This window comes from Triticum aestivum, chromosome 1A (genome assembly GCF_018294505.1).
Source record: "Triticum aestivum cultivar Chinese Spring chromosome 1A, IWGSC CS RefSeq v2.1, whole genome shotgun sequence".
NCBI lineage: Eukaryota > Viridiplantae > Streptophyta > Magnoliopsida > Poales > Poaceae > Triticum > Triticum aestivum.
The window spans coordinates 164274494-164293647 of NC_057794.1; positions in this window are offsets into that span (position 1 = coordinate 164274494).

Below are 19154 nucleotides of genomic sequence, written 5' to 3' on the forward strand. Positions count from 1 at the left end.
AATTTCTGTGGGCACTTTGCATTTGTCTCTATATCTGAACCCAAGAAAGTTGCTGAAGCCTTCATGGAACCTGAGTGGATTCATGCTGTGCAAAAAGAGCTTCAACAGTTCAAACTGAACAATGTGTGGGAATTGGTCAAGCGTCCTGATCCTCGCAAGCACAATATCATAGGCACAAAATGGATCTATCACAACTAACAAGATGAGCATGGTCAAGTTGTCAGAAACAAGGCTTGTCTCGTTGCTCAAGGATATACTCAAGTAGAAGGAATTGACTTCGATGAAACATTCGCTCTGGTGGATAGGCTTGAAGCCATTCGCATTGTGCTAGCCTATGCCAACCATCACAACATCATCCTGTATCAAATGGATGTGAAGAGTGCTTTCCTCAATGGCAAGATCGAAGAAGAAGTGTATGTTGCACAACCACCTGGCTTTGAAGATCCAAAACATCCTGACATGATTTACAAGCTCAATAAGGCACTGTATGGCCTCAAACAAGCCCGTCGTGCTTGGTATGACACACTCAAAGACTACCTGAAGAGCAAAGGCTTCAAACCTAGTTCACTGGATCCCACTCTCTTCACGAAGACATACGACGGTGAACTGTTTGTGTTCCAGATCTATGTGGATGGCATTATCTTCGGCTGCACTGACAAAAGATACAGTGATGAGTTTGGACACATGATGCAGGAGCAATATCAGATGTCCATGATGGGTGAGCTGAAGTTCTTTCTTGGTCTTCAAATTCGTCAGCAAAGCAATGATATCTTTATATCTCAAGAGAAATACCTCAAAGACTGCCCGAAGAAGTTTGGAATGCAAGACTGCAAGGGATACACGATGCCAGTGCCAAATGGTAAAGAGTTCGATCAAAAGTTATACCGCTCTATGATTGGTTCTTTACTCTACTTATGTGCATCTAGGCCAGATATCATGCTTAGAGTTTGCATGTGTGCCCGATTCGAAGTGGCACCAAAGGAGTCGCATCACTTAGCTGTGAAGCGAATTCTTAGACATTTTGCTTACACCCCAACACTAGGATTATGCTATCCAAAGGGCTCAGAGTTTGATAAAGTTGGATTCTCAGATGCTGATTATGCTGGTGATAAGGTTGATCGCAAGTCTACATCAGGCACATGTCACTTTCTTGGACGATCTCTTGTCTGTTGGTCTTCAAAGAAGCAGAACTATGCATCTCTCTCCACTTCTGAATCTGAATACATTGCTGTTGGATCTTGTTGCGCTCAGCTTCTGTGGATGAAGCAAACTCTCAAGGACTATGGCATCCATCTGAAGCATGTGCCACTCTACTGTGACAATGAAAGCGCCACCAAGATTGCCAACAACCCAGTTTAGCATTCAAAGACAAAGCACATTCAGATCCGTTAATACTTTCTCAGAGATCATGTCATGAAGGAAGATATTGATATCATTCACGTCAACACTAAAGTGCAATTGGCAGATATCTTCACAAAGCCCTTGGATGATAAAAGGTTTTGTAAGTTGCGGTGTGAGCTAAATATTTAGAATCCTCAAATGTCCTGTAATTCGACACACATCCTAATGCTTATGCATGTGATGACTTAGATGTGCAACACACGAAGTAACACATATCTTCAAAAAATGAAGACATACAATCTAAGTGTGGATACATTAATGCGGAAATTGACTTCGGAGCGCCATGATAATTGTGCACCGTGTCTGGGTCTAATACTTCCTATACGATGGGTAATGCCACCACCAATCTCCCATTTGAAGTGTTTTTTATTTGGTTTGTCTTCAACATTGATTCAACTTCATGTTTATCTTCACAATGTTGATTTGGTATCATATTGGTATATACTTATAACAGTGCTCTGTCGTCTACAACATTCACTTATAGCTATGTCTTCATTTTTGAATCTTTTGACCTAAGTGAATGTGATCGGACCCTAACCCCCTCTATGCTTCTAACATAGATTCTATCTATCCAAATCATATGCATTCTATTGAATCTATCGTTTGTCTTCTCTGAGTCCTTGTCAGCAGAAGACAAAGAGAAAAAATTGAATCTGTTTTAATGTTATATCTCTTTTGCCTGAAAACTAGAGAAGTGGGAACGACCACCCAACAATCCAGACATGCGTGGGAACATGGAACAACTTCCAAGGTGTTGCATGCATGCCACGTGTCCCTCAGATGTGAACCGCCAGGGGCACCCTCGTAATATCGATGTGCCGTCCCTGTCTCTATAAATATACACTCACCGCGGTCATTATCCTTTCTTCCACCTCTCCCTCTCACACAAACCCTAGCACCACTGCTAGCTCTCGACGGTGCCGGCGACGAAGCGCTTAGCTGCCGCCGCGGACCTCGTCTCCTCCGCCGTCGCCGTAGGTGTCTTTCGTCGCCAAGTTAGTGCACGGAAGATCGAACTGCTCGGCTTCCTCTCTACTCCGTCTAGCAGTTCTTCGTGTGGTAAATAGAACCTCCTTTTTACTATCTTTTTGATCCGATAGATTCATCCTTTTCAACCACAAGTGGTTTCTGTCCCTGCAAATTTCGATCTATCATGTTCCGCATCCATATCATGCCTAGTATATTCACTTATGCTTCAAAAAGTAGTTAGATTCCTCACTTGTACTTATTCTTAGATTCGTACAAATCTGGAATGAACTCTCACCATATAAGTGAATGTCTTCGCACTATGAAGTTAATGTCTTCAAACTAATTTATCTTCAAAATCTTCTGAGAATGCATATGACCTCTTCCCCTTCCCTCGCATCTCTAATGTTGTCACAGGTACATGTATGTGGGAGAATCCGTTGGTTCTCATAGTCTGCATTCATTTGCAGAGTTCTTACAGCATCACATCAATTCTCCCGAAGCCAGTTCCTGTCTGACCAGCAGACGGAAGCCTTTGCAAGTTCTGAAGTCATTCAGTCTGAACTCCAGGCCAACAGAGAAGTCAACAAGAAAGGGCGGTAGACAGCGCCATGGGAACACAGCCAAGGACCTGCCACCAGATCTCTATGAACTATACAAGTCAGGTCCTGAAGAGACTGCAAGAACCGAATCCAATGGATTCGAAGATATTAGGCAGAGGAATGGTTCAAGTAGAAATTTGTCACTGACGAATATGCTGAAAAAATGCCATCAAGGGCCCTTGGGGAGATATTGTATACAAAGGTCTTCAGCCCAAGTCCAAGTCTGAAGCCATTGCTCAAGGCTTCTACCCTTGCATTGTACGTGGACCTCACCCTGCTAATGCCGACCCATCCAGTCTGCTATGGTGTCGTGAAGACAATCTCTTCAAGCGCAACTTCTAGTTTGCCAATGAGTCTGCAAAGAAGAACAAGAAGGACCTTGGACTCGACTTCAACTCGGGTCCATCCGCTCCTCGTGCTGATGGCACTCGTGATGCCGAACCCAATATCATCGGGCCTTACTACAACCTCGACGGTCTCCTCACTCACATTGCCGTGGAGCACTCTGCAGACGACGCTGATTCTGATGAAGCACCTGCTCCTCCTAAGCCACAGAAGCAGAAGAAACCAAAGGCTTCAAAGACCTCCACTGCACCAAAAGCTTCGCGTGCGAAGCCTCTGGCCACTGCACCTCCTGAAGCCAGTGTGCAGTCTGAAGATCTCTCTCGCATCTCCAAGACCGAGAAGAAGAAGAAGCCCATCTAGATTTCTGGTCAAGCACTGACCCCAACTGCAGTTCTGAGGAACGAAAATGAAGCCATTGATTTGTCAAGTGGCGACGATCTTGGTGATGATGCTCTTGAGCTGTTGATAAAGAGCAAGGAAGAGGCGGAGATCTTCAATGATCTACCCCTTTTTGACATGGACATCTTGAACAATTTCATTGATGAATGGTTTGAAAACCCCAACATCAACCTCGATGATCTTGAGCTTCCAATTGGCATCAGTGTCTCTTTCCACAATGCCATTGCTACTGAGCTGGATCTGGCTCAGAAGATTGTTGAACTAAAGAACAACATTGATTATAAGAAAGCTCAGATCAAGATGAACACGGCAAACCTCAGCATGGCTGATGTTCAAAGCTTCAAGCAGACGCTGCATGAGCTCAAGGAGCAGTTTCACCAGAAACACCAGGAAGCAAAAGGTTCAAGAGAGAGAATGAAGTATTTTGCTGAGAAAAGTGGTCAAGCTCACAATGAAGCAGAGAGGCGTAAGGCACTGGGGTGCCCTGGCATCGACCCCAGAATGGCTGCTAAAAAGAAGAAGAAGCCTATTGTGGCCCAAGTTGAAGCATCATGGAAGGAAGAACCTCGCATTGTCTTCCCCGCCAGCATGACAGGCATGAAGCCTAAGGTCCCCACAGCTGCTTCAGAACACAAGAAAACAAGGACAGCTGAAGCCGAAGCCTGAAAGCGCAAGACCAAGAACACCACTGACGATACTCCACCAACCAAGAAGAGAAAGAAAAAGAAGAAAGATCTGGCTACTCCCCAGAGCCCCTTGTCGTCGAGCCAATCTCAGTTGCTCGTCCTACGTCCGAACAACGAGAGCGTCAGTTAATAGTTCATGATCCTGCTTCCACAGAGGGTCCTGATGCTGAATACATTCCAGTTCCTAAAGCTGAAGACATTGGTCATCACGACAATGTACAAGATGATGAAGTCCTTCCTCAGATTGAGCACCAAATAGTATCATCGCCTGTTCTGACGAACAACAAACTCATCAGCATTGGTCGTCCTCTGACGCCAATTGCTCAGGATGATTCATGGGCTGATCGCCCTCAAGACTCCCCCCGTCAACAATCACCAAGTACTACCCCACCTCAAGCCACCACTCCGGTGCCTGAAGATGATGACTTTGTGGTCCAGCCGACTCCCTCTCCAAAGGCGTCGCCCGCACTCCGCAGGCTTCACAAAGGACAAAGGCCACAAGTCACTCTATCGAACGTTCCAGAACGAGGAGAGCAACACAACTCAGTGGCACGACAAGTGTTCCCTGAAGCCACTCCAACTGTGAATGTCTCTGTGTCCGAAGAAAAAGCTGTTGAAGACATTCCGGCTGCATTAGCCGATGATCCACACGAACCACAAGAACCCCGTCAAGAAGAAGAGCGAGTTGCCACACCCCCTACCAACCAAGAAACTATTCTCGAGGAGAACGAGTCTGTGCCCGACCCTCCAGCTACTTAAGTGGAGGTTGAAAACACTGAGGCGGCCACCCACAACACAACTGAAGCCAATGAAGTTTTCTTGGCTGAAGCTAATGTGGCACCTGAAGCGAATACGGTGCCTGAAGCCAATGCTGCACCTGAAGAAAATCTGCAGCTCGAAGACAATGCCTCTGCTCCTGTACCACCTCCAAGACCTCACACCATTGAGCAAGCATACGATCGTGGTCAGCTTGTTACCATTCGCTGGCCCATTCTGGTTCCTCCGCCTGCTCCCGGACCTCAATTTGACTAACATGTGGAGCACAGGCCTCAGGTCAAGAAGCCAAAGCCAAGGCTGCCAAGGTTTCCAGGTACTGCAACTTCACAAGGATCGTTTAATGTGAATGGATTCATAGGACACAAAACCTTCTTTGATAGCACCAAGAACCCATATTCCAAGCCAAGAATATCATCTGATAGGTTCTGGAGTTATCAGCAGCGCAGTTACTATTCCTGCATACTATACAATCACGGGCGCATTTTTCCTCATATGTGTCTAGACTGCGAAGCCATGGTTGGCCTGCCCTACCTGGAAGAAGCCCTTTACAGCTTGAGAGATGTTGGCCTTCTACAATTTGTGACCGATAAAGAGCATTGGAATGAAGAGCTTCTGCTGCAATTCTATGCGACTCTCCACATTCGCGGCTATCACAGGGATCCAAAGACTTGGGTCCTTGAGTGGATGACAGGCGATGTACACCATGAAGCCAAAGCCCAAGATATAATTGAGCTTACTGCCCTGCCCACTCCTGATGAACACTATGAACCAGGTTCTCAGCTGCACCATGATGCTTTGGAGAGCATCTTCCAAAAGCCTGAGCCCAACATGAGCCAATTGCTGAGCATGATGAAGCCACTTCCACAAGACGATGAATATCCAAAGGAGTTCTTTGTTAAAGACATAGAGTATCTGCCCCGCACTATTTATCATATTATCAGGCGAACTCTATGGCATGTCAAAGTACATTCTCCTGTAGCGAAGCTTGAAGGAGCAATGAAGACATTGATTTTCTATATCTTCAATGGCATCAGCTTCAATGCTCAAGACTTCTTCATCAGGCAATTGGCTGCATCTGGCTCCGATATATTTGGTCTAAGTTTCTATGCTCCATGGGTAATGCGCCTCGTCAAGCTTCACTCTGCTATCAACTATCAGCCTTCTGTGCGCAATCATCTCATATTCTTGCCAGAGGTTGATCTGTCTGTCAAAGCCATGTACCTAGAGCCTGCCAAAGAGCCAATTTGTATTCACAATGCCGATCACCAAAGCTTCACTCAACCTATTGAAGGAGTTCTTGCTTCCTCTCGTGTTTATCCTTTGGCTGGAAATACACGTGCACCTCATGCCCATACTGAAGCCACTAAAAGCACAATTGCCCAAAGGCCTCGGAAGTGATCTTGTGTTCTCAATGACCGTGAGCTTCTCATCGCCCTACATCAAAAACAGGATAAGCATCATGACTGGCTCAAGCGTCAGATGCAGAGCCTCTTGGTGGATGTCAATCGCATTTGCAACCTTGCCACCAAGAATGCATTTGTCACTCATGAAACCTGTCGGCGGTCGTGGAAGAGTCCGGCTATGCTGAGCTCTGAAGATGATCTTCAACAGGATGGCTTCACGGAGAGAATCAAGTTTGATTCCACTCCTCCCCAGAATGCTCACCTGCGTCAGACTCCCTCACTCGAAGACTCTGACTACTCATCCTCAGCGGCAACTATCAATCCCAGACTCATTGATGACGAAGATGATGCTACTTCACCAACTACAACGTCACTGTGTATGGACACTGCCCCAAGTTCTTCTGCACCACCAGACCTCAATGCAGACCCTGATGCTTCGCCTACTCCTCATGGGAACGACTAGAAGCTCTATGTCTTCAAACCTTTTTCATCCTCACTAACAAAAGGGGGAGAAGCATATGAGTTGATAGTCTTCAAGCGGGTCCATAAGGGTGATTGCTATACTTTTGCCAAGTGCTTAAAACTCCCGCTTTCGATACATTTGGTTCTTTTGAGTTGTAACACTTAAACTTGATGGTCGTCTGCTACCTTTTCTGTCAACTATGTGATGCGATGATAAATTCCGCATGTGCAACGATAAATGCCACACAAAGTCATTTTGCAGACGTCCATTTATCATTATGTATGTCATTATCTTTGTTATATCTTTTCATGCATGATGAATTGTCTTCATAAGTTGAAGAGGATCTCCACAAGTACAAGCTGCTAGGTGCATTTGCATTCAAACGCAAAATACTTATATATGCACATCTTCAGGGGGATCCTTCTGCTACTTATGAAGACAATACCTCAATCCTTTACAATTTCACATACTTTTATCCCCGTTGAAAACTTCAACCAGTTTGTCATCAATCACCAAAAAGGGAGAGATAGTAAGTTCATCTAGTGTCACCCTAGTTGGTTTTGGAGTATTGACGACAAACCTGGTTGAGGGACTAATGTGTTTGTGAGAATTGCAGGATAACACGGGTAGTAGTCCCTCATTGATTTGGTTTACCTGCTAGAGATGACACCTAAAAATGTGTGAAGATATTGAAGACAATGGTGGTCTGTTAAGAGTTTCACATTGAAGACTATGACATGAGAAAACATCGCATGAAGACTATGGATTGCGAAGACATAGTTGCTTCATAGTTTCCTTTTCTTCTTTGTTGAGTCATAGGAACCACCGTACTGTTAAGTGGGGTCCAAGTGAACAAAGTCAGAGTGACTGAAGTGATGCTCAACCAAATCCTAAGTCTTCGAGCGAAGACAATGAGAGAAAATCTTATCCATAGTTGGATGAGTCAGCTTTACTTGTAGCCCAAGTTAAGTTGCCGCGTGTGTTTGAAATCAGACCATTGGAACACGTGTCAGTTCCTTAGTGACCTAGGTTCATTTTGGACAAATCGGGTCGGGTTGCCTAGTGGCTATAAATAGCCCACCCCTACACCATAAATTGGTGGCCACTCAGAGTTAGTGCACGGCTTTTGTCGTTTGAGAGCAACCCACCTCGAAGCCTTTGGGAGAGAAACCCTTGCGAGGACAAAGCCCTAAACACGCAGAGCCAAAGAGTGTTAGTCATCACTGAAGTCTTTCTGTTTGCATGATTTGAAGACTTGTTACACTTGAGGACTGTGAATCCTCCAGCCGGTTAGGCCTCGCATCCTGAGCATCCAAGAGTCATTGTGGATCGCCGGTGAACGAAGTCTGTGAAGGTTTGGAAGTCTACCTTGAATACTTACCAGAGTGATTGGGCGAGGACTGTGTGTCCTTAGCTCAAGGGGAATAAGGTGAAGACGCGGTCTTCTGAGTTGAATCTCAGCCTCCCTAACCAGACATACAGTTGTCACAACAATTGGAAATGGTCCAACAAATACCTGTCCTCACCAAGCAACTGGTTCTATCCTGACCTCTCTCTTACTTACAGTTTGTCTTTGTGAAGTCATTGCCTGCTTGCATGATATGATTGACTTCACTATGTGAAGACTGTTGTTGATTGGTTTCATAATTTCTTCCATCTTGATCCATACTACCTAGCTGCTGATAATCTTCGTGCTTTCACTTCATTGCTTACTTGACTATGGCCTGTCTAGTGTAGTCTACCTTCCGCTGCATATCAATAGGTTCTTTTCTACTGTTTATCTTCAAAGCCCCCGTGTTTTTAAGACTATCATAAAAATCTCCTATTCACCCCCCTCTAATTGATAACTACCACTTTCAAGGACACGAGGGTTTATACTGGTTCGGCCCCTTACGGTGAAGGTAAAGGCCTAATCCAGTTTGAGGTGGTATTGCTTATGTTTCGCTTACAAGGGAGCGAATTACCTTGACCTAGCTTTCGATCTGATCTTCCTTGCCCTGAACTGCCGCCAGGTCGTCCCTTTGTATACAGAGGTCAACACCTACCGGCTCACAGAGTCCCGGCCGGCTCAAAAACAGTGTCCGGCTCGGTCTTTAACTATCCCTGCCTTACAATACAAGTTAAGTACATATGGCGGTTTATATCTATGGGCCTTGAGTCACCTTTGGGACTTGGGCCCTTAACTGAACCACCATCATCCAGAGTTGTCTTGGGCTTCATGAATCGCCATAGGTATAACCCGGCCCCTCATAGGCGGGTCATATCCTAATCACGTAGCACCCGTGTGTAGGATATGTACCAGATCACGTAGCACCGTCACGCTTTGCTAAAAAATGGTTTTGCTTGTTTCAGATGATACCTCCAGAAGAAATAAGAATTAAAGTTAGAGTTGCATAGGTGTGTAAGCTAAGAGAGATTTAAAAGATATCCAAACATCATCAGAACAGTGCACAAGGGAGTGATATGTGGATACCTAGTTCGGGCTGGCATTTGGGCATGCTCACCTAGCTAGAGTGCGGGTCACTTCAGAGCCATTGAGGGTGATGCACTGGCGTTGGCTGGCCGCGCATGGATGCAGATGTTTAGTGGAAGCGGAGCGCTATAATACGGTGGACGAGCCCGTTTGTGAAGCCCCAACGGCCTCGGGGTCGGAGGTGCGACGATGTGCTCGGTGAAGTAGCCCAGGTGAGGTGGGAGACGACGTTGGTGAAGTGCATGCACCTGATGCGGTGGAAGTCGGTGTCTATGAGGCACGTCGGTTATGGCAGCTGACAATGTCGATGGACCACCCGATGCGGTGGGCGAGGGTGTAGATGAGGTAGCTCCGATGAGGTGGTGAAGCGCGACCGTCATCTTCGTCGTCGTCGTCTGGCACAGAGGTGGGGAAAGAGAAGAGATGAGGGGAGATTTGAACTTTTCTTGGGTTGGCGGTGAATTAGGGATTTGAGCGCTCAGGGCGTAGACGGGGACGGTGGAGAAGGGAGATTTTGCAGGGTTGGAATTGGGGCTGCCAGATATTTCAATCTGAAACGTGGAAGCATGAACTTATTTTGTCGTTGTTCTTTTTTTGGGGGGGCGGGGGGAGGGAGGGGGGTGGGTGGCTGGGTGCTAGCGTCTGTACGACACACGCGACCACCATGACACGACCCTGATCTACCTGGTGTGCCTACATTTGAGAATACAAATGAATCTTCTTTCATTTGCAAACGAATCAGTATGTATTACCATGCTCGTGTTTTCCTCGCAAATAATTAGACATTAAAGACGAGATACTATAAATTAATTAATAAGGAGTTATTTGAATTAGAGTGTGTGTCACATAGCAATCTCCAATTCTAACGTGGATTTCGCATTTCACGATATCCATGCTACCTTTTTAATACAAATTCATATGTATATGAGGAACACCATGGTAGTGAAAAAACTTTGGATGGATCCAAACATATGACCTACAAAATATCACAACAATTGAGTCATTGTGAACTTTTCCGAACCTAGTATGGCACGAATTCAAAATAATAACCCATATGCATGGTCCTCAATTCAAATCTTACTATGTACACTAAATTGAAACATGGACATTAAATCTCGTAATATCTACATTCAAAAGTTGTTTTTAGCCTCACCCCCTCGGCACAGACGCTACATACTTCCTGTATCGATCAATCTTCCTCCCTTAACCACCTTAGGAAGCTATTGGTTTCCGACACACGTTCATTCTTTCTCTCCATGTTTCGATCTCTAACTCTCTCAACTACACAACCCCCTTTTTCCACTCTGTTACCAAATGTATCTACCTCACACACCCGACATTGCACCCCATGCGAGCTCTCTCTCTCTCCCTCCCACTTTATCTCGCTAGATACATGCATTGCCTATCTAGCCCCTCCTCTCATGCGCATGCACACACATTGTCTATATAGGTCACTCTCTCGAGACTGTCTCACACTTTCTTCTGCACGGCGGGCCACACTCACTCAATCTTGCTCTCTTTATCTAAGTCTCGATTAACCTCGCTTTCTTTCACACACAAATGATATATCTCCTTGTTTGGGCCTCGATCGACACACTCTATACTCTCTAACGCAGATTGTCTATCTTGGTCAGTCCATCCAAGCCGCCCCCACTCTTTCGACCTCATGGCGGGGCACAGTCGCTCAATCGCTCTCTCTCTCTCTCTCTCTCTCTGTTTGTATGTCTCGATTGACCTCGCTTTTTCTTGGACACAAACGATATATCTCCATGTTTGAGCCCAATTCGACATATTCATATTGTATACTCTCTCACGCACGTTGTCTATCTAGGTCACTCTCTCCAACCTGTCTCACACTTTCGATCGCATGACGACCCACACTCGCTCAATCTCTCTCCCTTTATATATGTAATCGATTGACCTTGCTACCTCCCACACGCAAAATATATCTACATGTCTATGAATGGATCATCTCTCAAGATATATCTATCTTCCCAAAAGCTCAATCGGACAATATCTCTCCAGAGCATATATATCTTTTCAACGAATGTCGGACTACACTCACTTTGTCTGTCTATCTGACTACTAGGGAAAAGCCTAGCAGTAGCGCGGGTTTTGGGCCTCTCAGTAGCGCGGGGACCGGTGCTACTAGTAAGGAGCTACAGATAGCATATAGAAGTAGCGCCTGTTGTCCCACGCTACTGCTATACATGAATAGCTGTAGCGCTCTTTAGAAAAGGGCGTTGCTGATATTAACTGCAGCGCTGTTTACTGGGAAGCGGTACTGGTAAGGTGGTTCTACTGCTAAATTTTCCCCCCTCGCTACTACGAGTTTTATTAGTTTTTTCCCTGCATATTTGTTTTGTATTTGAATAGGCTTTATACAATAATCTTAATCATATCATACACATACAAATGTAATCATAGCATATACATACAATTAGTCTCATCAAATCATGTCATCATCATAATCATCATCCAACACAAAGTGGTCTCTCGTCATCATCTCGAAAATAGCGATACAAGTCTCGATTACTTGCAAATACATCATCATCCATCTAAACAATGATATACGCGAGAAGAGCTATCACTTTGAGTACATGAGTTCGTATCCCTCTCTCGCATTAGCGTGAACCTAAACTAACTACTACCTATCGCTCGAAAACCGGAAACCGGTACACCTGGGCCTGACACTCCGGCCACTTGTCGTATATATACTGTTGGCGTAGCACTTCTTCGCCATCTATGATCTATGCACTTGCATCGTCATATGAGTCAATGATATGCAACATATATAGTTGAGCAACAGAAAGAGACAGACTTGGCAAAAATAGAAACAACATATCATAAGCATAAATAACAAAGTTCATCGTACCCCAAAATGCCCTAACTAGAGTGATTTTCGCCAGTCGAGGAGGAGGACGGTTTAATTACATCACAAATAAAGTTTCACCGTGCATTACTCAAAGTTTTGTCATACAGAAAGTATGGACTAAACCGACACATTGTCATATATCGACAATTGCTCCAACATGTCGTTCCATCGATCCAAGTCAGGGAGATAGTCCTCGATCTTAGTGAAAGGCTTCATGTCGAGACGCTGAGAGGCTTCATGTCTTATGGCCGAAGGTGACCCTGCCGCCCCTTCTCTTCTTGCCCTGACCTCTCCGCCCCTTGCTTGGTAGTAAAACATAGCATTGTAGAGAACATCCTTGATGTGGGTGTAATCCTTTATGTGAATTTTCTTTGACGAGTCCAAGTAAAGAGCGTGGGAGAATCGGGGGTAGAGGATGATGAGGACGGCGCGCACGCCGCTGCGCAAAATAAGTACACCTCAAATTAATTAGCCTCCACCATGCAAATGAATGATTGAAATCGAAGGAAGGATAGCAGCGCGGATGACTTAAACGAGATGATAAGGCACGAGAATCCCCTCCTTGTCCTTATTGGCGAGCATGAAACTGATGATGTAATCCCTCGCGTATTCACAGTGCCTTGTGCAGACTCCCAAGAAGCCCTCGTGCATGTAGTACGGGTCAGCGACATAGATATGAGATATCTGCACAACCCCGATGATGTAGTTCATGTGCAAGGCATAAAGGTGGACAAACGTAAAATCCAGCTTCTTCACATGAAACATGTCGAACATGTAATCGAATCGGAGGAAGAACTTATCCGCGGGGAAGCTGTCGATGTACGACCTTTGCCGCGGAACGTTAACCACGTAGAGTGGGTATCCTGGATCTTTCGAGGCGATGAGGCCTTTCTCTACCCGCAGCACATCGTCATGAAGTCTCCTTAGATCGCCGAATCTGACCCGTAGCACTATTGTAGGTAGGATTGGTTGACCGGGGATATGCCATTTATCTGCATCAGGGATATCTATACGGTCCTAAAGCTGAGGCTGCTAAGGCGGCTGGATCATAGAATCAGCTTTTTTGCCTTTCCTCGCTCTCTTCCTAGACATCTTTACTACCGGAAGGTCGTCCATAATACGTTGAGATGGCAATTTAGGCACCGACTCATGATGCTCAAACCCTGAGGAGGCGCCGGTATAGACATACTGTTCAGCGCCATCGTCGTCCTCATCCTCATCCATGGCGACGTCATTAGCGACTAATGGAGCCTCCTCCTTACCTCGTCCGCTATCACCCAACCCGACACCCGACGCTAATTGGGTAGGTGGTGTGTTGATGTTCATACCTTGCTGAGGCTGCTCGCTCGTGGGTGTGCTCCCGGCCGCCTCCACACGAAGCAGACTCTTTGGCCACAACAGGACTCACCATTGCAACAATCTCCAATCCGCCGTGGTGTCTCGTCGTCATCCCCCACTAGTATTGGAGGAGGAAAATTCTCGTGGCCCGGTTTAACACTGGCCACGGAAACCTTGAAGACGTTCGGGGGGATTGGCCGGCTGTGGAACAATGGTTCCTTCGGCTCCATTACGGTCGCCTTCCCCACGGCCACCTTCTGGTCGCCGATGGTGTACAATATGGTGCATGGGGTTTCGTCGGCCTGCAAAGAAAAGTCTATGACGTGAGACATCCAAAAGGCAACGAAAACAGGAGATTATACATTTATATTGAAGGGGGCCAGTGTGACAGATACCGTGAGGGCGTCGAACTCAGCCAAAGACGAAGCACCACCGAACATGTCCGGCGCGGGAGCCGGTGCGGGAGCAGGTGCGGGAGCCGGTGCGGGAGCAGGTGCTGGTGCAACGCTAGTCGAGCTGCTCCCCAAGAAGTCAGCAAGGGGAAAGTCCTCTGCATTTTCTTCTGGATTTTGCCTTGTCCAAGTGAAAACGCCCATCACCAAGGAAGTAGACAAATCTGCAACCACCTGTTTTGCGGCAGCTACCGCTGTTGCGACTGTCTGATATGATTTCTTCTCAACCGCAATCTCAACCTTCTTGTCGATGTTTTCTTCAGTTAACCTCCGTCTTTCCTTTCTCTCCTCCGTGGTCTCACGGTAGTACTTCTTCCACATGGCACCGTCTCCGACACCGTGCACGTGTCCATACGACGGTCAAGTATCCACCGGTTGTCGTTTCAATATGTTCAACGCCCGTTTGAATGGAGTGTCCCACTTGGGCCTCGCCAATGCCTCAGACGGCGAGTAGCTTTCGACCGCAATCTGGTGCTGCTCTCTCTGTAAAAGGCACAAGGATCGTTTACAAATATGACTAACATGTGCAGTTCAATTGATCAGAAACTAAAATTACCAGCAGTCTCATGAACTCCGTAATGACCGGTTTTGTCTCGTAAACCTTCTTCATTGGGTCCCAACGGTGCCGGGCCCTGAGGACGTCACGCTCCTGCAGGACGGTGAAATCCGCCAAGGGGTCTGGGATGCCCAGACTCGCGGCTTCCGCGTCCTCCTTGGCCCATTTGGACCTCTTTCCGCCGTAACCACGGCTTCCGAGGTGGTGGCTCCCAATGTTCCTCTCTTGAAGCCCCTTCATGTACTTAGACTTTTTTTGGTAGCTTCGGCCTTGCAAGCCTCCTTGAATATTTGAAACTGCTCTTCCGTGATTGTCAGATTATCCTTTACAATCTCGGAGTAGGGTTTCTTCTTGTCGATGATATTTGCTTTCACTAGATTTTTCCAGGCAGCCAACGGGTCACTAACTTGGTCATGGTGTGTTTGTTTATCTTCTTCATTGCCTGGTCCTCATCAGGATCTTCATAATCCCTCTCATTCCGGCCCGGGAACAAGAATATCTAGTGAAACTTCTTTAGGAGGGAGCTCCTCATATTTTCTATCTTCTGTAGTTTCTCATCATTGGTGGTGGCGGTTGTCTGTAAGATGCAGCCTATTTGATTGCCGTAGCATCGACACGCTTCCTCGGGCGCCTTTGGCTCAAAATTGTCGTCGTCCACCTCCGTGACCACCAGTCTAGTAGTCTTGAGTTTGTTAGGAAGTCGTTACCTCTTTGCTTTCGGTTCTACACCCGCTCCGCTCCCTAAGGCAGCGCCGGTCTCAGTCTCAGCACCGGTCTACGTGTCGGTCTCAGTCCCTGATGCCACCGGTTGATCGTCGACAAGGCTAAAAAATTCGTCTGCCGCCCGGTAGATGTCGTCGCAATCACCAGAACCCTGTCCTTCATCGTTGCTAGCCATGTTTCCTACGATTAAATCTAGTAAATTAATTCTAGACCTAATAAAATGAATAATGACATACAAAAGGCCTATGTTTTACAGGAACGTTCACTCCTTCCTGGTGCGGCAAATCCCGGGCACTCGATATGTCCTAGTTTGTAGAACAAGTCATGCCGAAATTCACGGAAAATTACGGCATGACCTTTGCTAAAAAGTGGACAAATTGAGAACCTAAAATTTGCCAAAATGGAAATTAATCAACATCCGGCAAAACATAGGCCACTCAGCTTCATTCCCTGGAAACAACAAAAGGCCACTTGGGCACAATCAAAACATCGGCAAACACAATTGAGGAATTTGCATATATCCTGGCCACTTCAAATTTGCATGTCCTAGCGTTTGACACTTCAAGAAAATCTACACAAATCACATGCTCTCTCAAACTCAATTCAAAAACCAAATATATATTATAGTTAGTTAATTACTGAACTAAACTTTACTCTAAACTAAACCCTATGGCCCTAATTAACATCTAGTTAAACAAACTCAATTCAAAAACTAAACCCTACTGAACTAATTAACATCTACATTATCTACTACTTAACATCGTCTATTATTACCCTAACTAAAAAACATCAACATTATCTACTACTTAACATTAACATCTATTAACTAAAAAGGATGGGTTGGGGGCTTACAAAGAGGGGAGAGACGGTGGCGGGGAGGTGCTTGGCGATGGAGGTAGGGGCGGGGTGGGCGGGCTCGGGAGTGGTGAGGTCGAGGGCGGCGGCGGTGAGGTCGAGGGAGGTGACGGTGAGGTCGAGGGCGGCCCGAGAGGCGGCGGCGGTGAGGCTGGGCGGCCTTGGGCGGCAGCCGTGAGGATGAGCGCGGAGTCGACGCTAGCAGGAGATGGCGGCGAAGTGGGGGCGACGGCGAAGTGAGGGAGATGGCGGCGAAGTGGGGCGAGGGATCGATTCGGGGGAGAAGTGGTGGCCGGGGGGAAACCGTTTTTGGTTAAGTCAAAAGTAACGGTAGCTAAGTTAGCTATAGCTAAGTTAGCTATAGCGCGTTTCAAAGAGCGTGCTACTGCTACGTCTTCATCATTTTTTCCCTTTTCATTTATTTTTCTTTACATTCTATATTTTTCCTTTATCCTTTTTCTATTTCTTCCATTTTCATTTACTTCTCTATTCGTTTTTCATTTCATTTTCTTTTCGTTAGCAGTAGCGATTTACACATAAATGCGTTGCTATAAGTTTATTAGCGGTAGCGCGGTTTTTGGAAGATCGCTACTACTATGTGTAGCCCATCGGCTAAGTGATTGGAATTTTAGTAGTAGCGAGTTTTCGGTGGGACGCGCTACTGATATATGTCCATCTGCAGCGCGCTTATTTTGCACGCGCTACTGCTATCTAGCAGTAGCATTCTCTTTTAACAAGCGCTACAACTAAAGTTCTGTGTATAACATTTTCCCTAGTAGTGTCTATCTATCTATCCGTGTCTTGATTGACCTCACTTTCTCACACTGTATCTTCCACACATTGAAGCTACCTCTCCATCCCTTGCAGAGCCAGAGCTATTTACATTGCGAGGGGGACTCCAACCTTGGATTACTTTGTGAAGGCATTTATTCCGGTGGGTTTAGATTATATTTTCATAGCATTCAGCCAACAACTACTCCAAACACCGTTGTAACCGCCACACCTCCCCCAATTGATTTCCCTGTGGATCGGTCATCGCTCTCTTGCACGTGCTTTCTCGCCTTCAATGTTGCACCACGGTATTTTTTGCAAAAAAAACTCTATTATTCTCTTCAATTATTACTACAAATAAGCTACAAAACTACACACTTCTACCTCTTGAGCCTGCGTTGGTTTTTCACTTGAAGAGGAAAGGGTGATGCAGCAAAGTACAATAAGTATTTCCCTTAGCTTTTGAGAACCAAGGTATCAATCCAGTAGGAGACAACGCACAAGCCACCGAATACCTGCATAAACAAACACCAACTTGCATCCAACACGACAAAGGGGTTGTCAATCCTTTCAAGGTTATTTGCAAAGTGATATCTGATATAGATAGATAAACGGTGAAGTATTATTTTCGGTATTTTTGGTTTATGGAACAAAGAGTAAAAGATTGCAAAAAAAAGTAAATAGGAAACTAAAATTGTAGATCGGAAACTTATATGATGGAAAATAGACCTGGGGGCCATAGGTTTCACTAGAGGCTTCTCTCAAGATAGAAAATATTACGGTGGGCGAACAAATTACCGCCGAGAAATTGATAGAAAAGAGCAAAGTTATGACGATATCTAAGGCAATGATCATGAATATAGGCATCACGTCTGTATCAGGTCGACCGACTCCTGCCTGCATCTACTACTATTACTCCACATATCGACCGACTCCTGCCTGCATCTAGAGTATTAAGTTCATGAAGAACAGAGTAACGCATTAAGTAAGATGACATGATGTAGTGGGATAAACTCAAGCAATATGATGAAAACCCCATCTTGTTATCCTCGATGGCAACAATACAATACGTGTCGGTTCCCCTTCTATCACTAGGATCGAGCACCGCAAGATTGAACCCAAAGCTAAGCACTTCTCCCATTGCAAGAAAAACCAATCTAGTTGGCCAAACCAAATCGATATTTCAAAGAGACTTGCAAAGATATCAAATCATGCATATAAGAATTAAGAGGAGACTCAAATAATATTCATGGATAAGCTGATCATAAATCCACAATTCATCGGATCTCGTCGAACACACCACAAAAAAGTATTACATCGAATAGATCTCCAAGAACATCGAGAAGAACATGGTACTGAGAAACAAAGAGAGAGAGAGAGAGAGAAGAAGCCATCTAGCTACTAGCTATGGACCCGTAGGTCTGTGGTAAACTACTCACGCTTCATCGGAGATGCAATGGTGTTGATGTAGAATCCCTCTGTTTTGGAATCACCCACCGGTAGGACGCCAGAAAGGCCCCTAGATGGGATCTCACGGGTACAGAAGGTTGCGGTGGTGGAGAAGTGGTTTCGTGGCTCTCCTGGAAGGTTTTGGGATATTTTAGAATATATAGGCGGAAGAAATAGGTCGGTGGAGTCACGCGGGCCCACAAAGGGTGGGGGGCACCCTACCCCCTGGGCGCGCCTCCCGACCTTGTGGCCACCTCGTGGCTTTCCCGACATGCACTCCAAGCCCTCTCGATGTCTTCTAGTCCAAGAAAAATCATCGCGGAAGTTTCATTCCGTTTGGATATTCCTTTTCTGTGGAACTCTAAAACAAGGAAAAAATAGGTACTTGCATTGGGCTCTAGGTTAATTGGTTAGTCCCCAAAATAATATAAAATAGCATATTAATGCATATAAAACATCAAAAACACATAATATAATAGCGTGAAACAATCAAAAATTATAGATACGTTGGAGACGTATCAGGCATCCCCAAGCTTAATTCCTGCTCGTCCTCGAGTAGGTAAACGATAAAAACAGAATTTTTTAAGTGGAATGCTACCTAACATATTTATCCATGTAAT